The sequence below is a fragment of the Vipera ursinii genome (genome assembly GCF_947247035.1).
Source record: "Vipera ursinii genome assembly, chromosome: 4".
NCBI classification, from domain to species: Eukaryota; Metazoa; Chordata; class Lepidosauria; order Squamata; family Viperidae; genus Vipera; species Vipera ursinii.
Genome location: NC_139514.1, coordinates 59,444,125 through 59,450,124, shown reverse-complemented (window position 1 = coordinate 59,450,124; position 6,000 = coordinate 59,444,125).

Below are 6,000 nucleotides of genomic sequence, written 5' to 3'. Positions count from 1 at the left end.
GCAGAGTTTGCTAAAGTAAGCTACACCTCTAGCTATTTTCACTTGTTTCTTATTTTTCTTTGCAGACAAGACAATTTGAAGGAACACTCAGGACATGGATGGGGTATAGTATTTCCTTCTCTGTTAGTTTTCAGGCTCTTCTTAGAGGGAAACTAACAGTTTGCTTTGATATAATTCTCTCCTCCAATGGAATACAGATCCTTCAAGTTGGTAGAAGATACTGGAGAATATTAATCTGTATAAATTCAGGGTTATCTCGAGAATCATTGTCTACTGTTCCATCATATCACACAATGCAACATGGCCCAGAATCCCTCAATATGGCTAAATTGGCAAATTGCAAGGGCATAACAACAGATATTCTAGATCAGGCCATCCAGTAAAATATTTATTTATTTATTTATTTAGATTTATATACCACCCTTTCCCGAAGGACTCAGGGCGGTTTACAGGGCATTTAAAAAACAGTCAATACAAACGTTAAAACAAATTAAAAGAGATTAAATAGAACCCTGAGAAAATTAAAACCCAGTTAAAATTAAAATTAAAAATATTCTCAGCCTGGGCCAGAGAGCTCGAAGAGCCAGGTCTTCAGGTCCCGGCGGAATGAACGGAGGTTGGGGGCAGTCCTAAGCTCCCCAGGCAGCTGGTTCCACAGGGCAGACGCACCCACTGAGAAGGCCCTACCCCTGGGTGTTACCCGCCGGCAGTCTTTAACCGGCGGCACCCTGAGGAGACCCTCCCTGCGGGAGCGCACTGGACGAAGGGAACTTGATGCTGGCAGGTGTTCCCTCAAATATCCCGGACCCAAGCCATTTAGGGCTTTATAGGTCATCACCAGCACCTTGAATCTCACCCGAAGGGCAACCGGAGGCCAATGCAGCTCGCGGAGTAGAGGTGTTACATGGGAGTATCGGGAGACCCCCATCACGACTCGCGCGGCTGCATTCTGCACCAGTTGAAGCCTCCGGGTGGTCCTCAAGGGCAGCCCCAAATATGATTGATTAAACTGAGCCAATCAGATATCTCTGCAATGTGAATATCTTTGGCAAGTACTATAATCAAGAGTTTCTCCTTTATTTTCAGTATTTGCCGTCTAAACATGGATATGGTCCCAACTAATATATTATTGTCCTTTATTATTTTATTATCATCAATAAATACATCTGACCTTTTAACATAGCATTTGTTATTTTATTAGATGTCTTAACTAAGGCTTGACCTTTGACCAGTGGTGGCATTCAAATATGTGAACAACCAGTTCTCTGTGTGAATACCACTTCCGGAAGTCCATTCTGGGCCTGGGCAACAAAAAATTAGCTACCCGTTCTGCCAAAGTGGTGCGAACCGGCTGAATCCCACCACAGCCTTTGACCCAATGAAACATTTAATTCTGTTTACATGTTAATGAAACAATTGTGTTCACATGAATTGGCAGTTATCTGACAATATAATTCTGCACAGTAGTACAGGTTAAATCCTATTTAGATCAATGGTATGCATAGGGTTTCTGTTTGAGCAGTCAACTGACTAAGTCAAACAAAATGAGCCAGGTGTGCTGTGCAGGATAGCTATAGTAGACTGCCTGTGCAAGGAAGCTTACAAAGCATGTCATCATGCTTGTGCTTTATTATTTTATGATAATTGCATTGGGTATTTATAGTCTCTTTCATTTTTTTTATTTAACAGTATTTTTATATGAAATAGAGATTGTAGGATTTATTTATTTGTGATAAAATACTTTTTTTAAAAAAAAATGTAGCTTTGCCTTATGATCTTAAAGTCTGGGATAATTTCATGGATCGTATCAAGAACAGTCTGGTGAATCAATCCATAAATAATGAACAATTATGGAAAAATCCATAAATCATTTGCATCAGAGGGAATAGATGAGGAAACCAAAGGAGATAACAAGGCTAAGAGGTGTTTTTCCAGGATATCAGTTCTAATGTCCGTTTTGCAAAGTCTCTGACCACCTCATATCTCTTGAAACATAGTTCAGATTTATTTCTGCGGGGCTAATATTACTTCTTGGAGATTTATATCAGTGCTGCGGTCATTTTCATGTCAAGTAATTTCAGATGCCACATTTCAAGGAGTTTAAAATAATAAATTATTTGCTGCTTCAGAAGGGAATATGTGAATTCGTAGGAAATGGACAAAGGATATGTGGTTCTTCCCACCAAGGAGCTATTTTCTCTACAATTGCAGAGTCTATGCATATTTTCCAGTTCTGTTGTATCACTACAGATAATCCAGATGAATACCATCTTACCTTACATCAATAGTGATTTACATTACAAATGATCTTCTAAAAGCAATATGAACATACTTACCATTTCATTTCCTTTTATCATCAGTCGCTGAACATTAACTTTTAAGCAAATTCCAGCAGCACTAGGCGAGATCTTACATGTTGCCACAAAAATTGAAGACAATATTAAAAGTTACACTAGATGGTGCTAGACAGGTGCAAAAGATTCAAGACAGTCATTTGAGGATATCAGTGAGATTTGCCCTTAAGCTAAGTGGTTTAGAAAATGTGCAATTTAGATATATCTGCTCAGAAGGGAGATTCAGATAAAAACAGTTGAGCTGATAAGATGATTAGAGGCAACCCCCTATATCATGGCTTTTCAACTGGTGGTATGCGTACCACTAGTGGTACGTGAGCACCTGGCTGGTGGTACACGGTGTTGCCTGCCTCCCCGCTGCCTCCCCCCGCCTCCTCCTCCCCACTCCCACCCCCACCCCCACCCCCACGCTCCACTCCTTCCCAGCTCACTTGCTGCTGGAAAGCATGCTGCTTGGCAGCAGCCTGCAGGAACCCTACAGAGGGCACACACAGGCGCAGAGTGAGATCCCGCCCTCCCCAGGGACTTGTTGTGCAGCAACCGGATTGACTTCTGATTGGGGCTTCTTCAGAGCACACATGGCCAGGAAGGCGTGTCGGAGTCCCAGGTACCAGTAAGGCGATTGGCCTGCTTCTCCCCCATTGCCCACCAGCCACGGGAGAGCCCCACGCGAGTGCCTCGCCAGCTGCCGAACCCTGCCTTTCAAGTAGGAGCGGCCTTGCCCTGCTTGCCCTTGGCCGCCTCCGCGGGTGCTGCTCTAGTGTGGAGAGGGCGAGGCTGGTCCTCGTTCAGCCTGCCACCCCTGGGAGAGCCCCGCACGAGTGCCTCACTGGCTGCCGAACCCTGCCTTTTGAGCAGGAGCGGCTGTCGAGCCCCGGGCTCGACAATCAAATGGGTTGGGGGGGGAATCCGTGCAGCAACTGAGCTACCTGGCCTGCCAGCCGGCTGGGTTGCTGCACAGATTACCCCCAAAAAACTGGTTGATTGTTGTGCCTGGGGCTTGATAGTGGCCTTGCCTTGCTTGCTTTGGGGCGGTGCCGTGAGCAGCTTCTGCCACCTGCCCCACTTTTTGGAAGCAGGCTTCCAGCAGCGGGAGGCTCCGCCTGCTTGCTTTTGCCCTGTTTGCTTTTGGGCAATGCCGTGAGCAGCCGCCGCCTCCCACCCCGCTTTTTGCAAGCCCTGTTGTGCTGCTGCCGCAGGCTTCTGGCAGTGGGAGGCTCCGGGACAAGCTTTGGTGCATCTTCCCTGCGCTGCACTCTGTCTGTGGGGGCTGACTTGGGAAAGGTGGAAGCGCAGCTGTGGTCTGGGACAGTCAACTGCTCCGAGCCCTGTTTGGCCGGCTTTGTGCCTCCATCCCCCAAGAGCAGCTGATTGTGATTTGCTGCTGTGTGCTTCCCCGAGTGTGCCTCAGCCCCGGATCTCCCCCCACCCGGGACTCCGGCTGCGTCTGCAGAAGGCAGTGGGGCGAAGGGCACTTTGGTGTGTCTTCCATCCATCCCGTGTGAAGGGCACCTTCCTGCCCTGTGGTCAACAGCAGCATTGTTGGTGTGCATGGATCGACTGTGAGCGAACGCAAGGTGTTTCTGTGGCTGGAATAAAGCTTATTAAATGAGCTAGCAACCTCCGAGTATCGTTGATAGATCTTCCCTAACTTTCCTCGGGTGCTTCATAAAGAGTTAAGTGGGCATCAGGTTTCTTGGTAAAAATGGATAAGTAAGTAAGTAAGTAAGTAAGGAAGGAAGGAAGGAAGGAAGGAAGGAAGGAAGGAAAGAAATGACAATGGGAGGGAGGGAAGGAGGAAAGGACAAAGAGGGAGGGAAGGAAAACAGGAAGGAAAGAAGGAAGGAAGGGACAATGGGAGAGAGGGAGAGAAATAGACAGAGGGAAAGAAAGAGGGAGAGAAAGAGAGAGAAAGAGGGAGAGAGAGAAATAGAGAGAGGGAGGGAGGGAGAGAGGAGAGAAAGAAAGGGAGGGAGGGAGAGAGAAATAGAGAGAGGGAAAGAGAGAGAGGGAGAGAGAGAGATTAAATTAGTAACATGGTGGTTAAGTGCTTGTCACAAGGTTGCAAAAGGCGATCACATGACCCTGGAACAATGTGACCATCATAAATATGAAATGGTTACCAAGCATCTGAATGTAAATCACATGACCCTGGGGATGCTGCAATGGTCATAGGTGTGAAAAATTGTCATAAGTTACTTTTTCAGTGCCGTTGTAACTTTGAACAGTCACTAAGCAAATTGTTTTTTTTTTCTTTTTTTTTGGTCAAGTTTTTGACACCTTGCTGGGCGACTGGTGGTACTCGGACATTGCCTTATCCTAAAAGTGGTACAATGGGTGAAAAGATTGAAAAGCCCTGCCCTATATGTAGCCAATGCCCACCTTATTAATTCATTTGGTGCAGAGAAGAGTGTAAACCACAATTACACAATAGGGAAAAGTGGTTTAAGTGCACATGCAAGTTCAAGTCTAGCCTTAAGTGTGGTGATTTTTAACATCTAAAGGGGGAATAAAGAGTAACTTTTATCATTAGCTACAGATCATCTCTTTACTGATTTGTTTTTTTAAAATAACTTTTTTCCTAAGCACATTACTTTGAATTATTCCAACACAATAAAAAGCTCCACATTAATGAAAAACCAGTTAAATGTGGATTTATAGAGTATTTTAGACTACAAACTGGCAGTTGGAAAGAGCTTAAATGCTTCCTGGAACATTTTAATATACATACCTAAATTCCTTTAATTTATATTATCACACCATGAGGAAATATCTGTATACATAAAATATAGATAGGAACATTCCCAGATTTACCAAGGATTATTTTGTTACGCTACTAAAACTTCGTATCATATAAAAATGTTCAGTATTTATTTTTGTTTAAAAGTGTCCTCTGCCACAAATCCAAACGAATGTGTTAGAACACTAGGATTATATTATGTTACATTTCTTTAGCCTCTTTATTTATCAGAGACAGCATTTAAACAAGGACACTGTGGAAAACACACTAAAAATGTAAAACTGTAAAAAGCAAGTGCTTTGAAAATATCAAGTCCAAAATTTCAGAGTAGTTGGACGAATGGATCATTTATGTGCTGATCAAACCTTATCCCACTTTTATCTATTACCAAAGAGGCATATATATGCATGCATTTATATGGATGCAAATTTGGAAATAATTGTTCCTTTATAGCAGCATAACACGGTCCACATAACAGAAAACATACACGTTTGTGTGTTTGCTCATTGCTTATTGCTGGGCGATGTCAAGGGCTAAGTTGTGCTTTACTTTTTTTCTTTATTGTATCGTGACTTGCCACATACTTCCAAAAGAAAACTGATGTATAAAATAGGACACACAGAGGACTGGCCCATGACATTTTGTGATTTAAAGGGAAAGGCAAGACCACTCCTGCTTATATAGTTCAGTATTCTTTAAAAAATTCTGAGGTATATAAGCTGATTAGAGTTCCAATTTCTAAAAGTATTATTAATAAACAGAGATTAAAGCAAACTGAAGAAAAATATAATTGCACATTACATTTTTCTAGCAAAGGACTTAATTCATTGGCCCATCCTCCTACTCCACTTACTGAATCTAATTTTATGCTGAATCTAACTGTATTGCTTTCCTTCCACCCGCTTC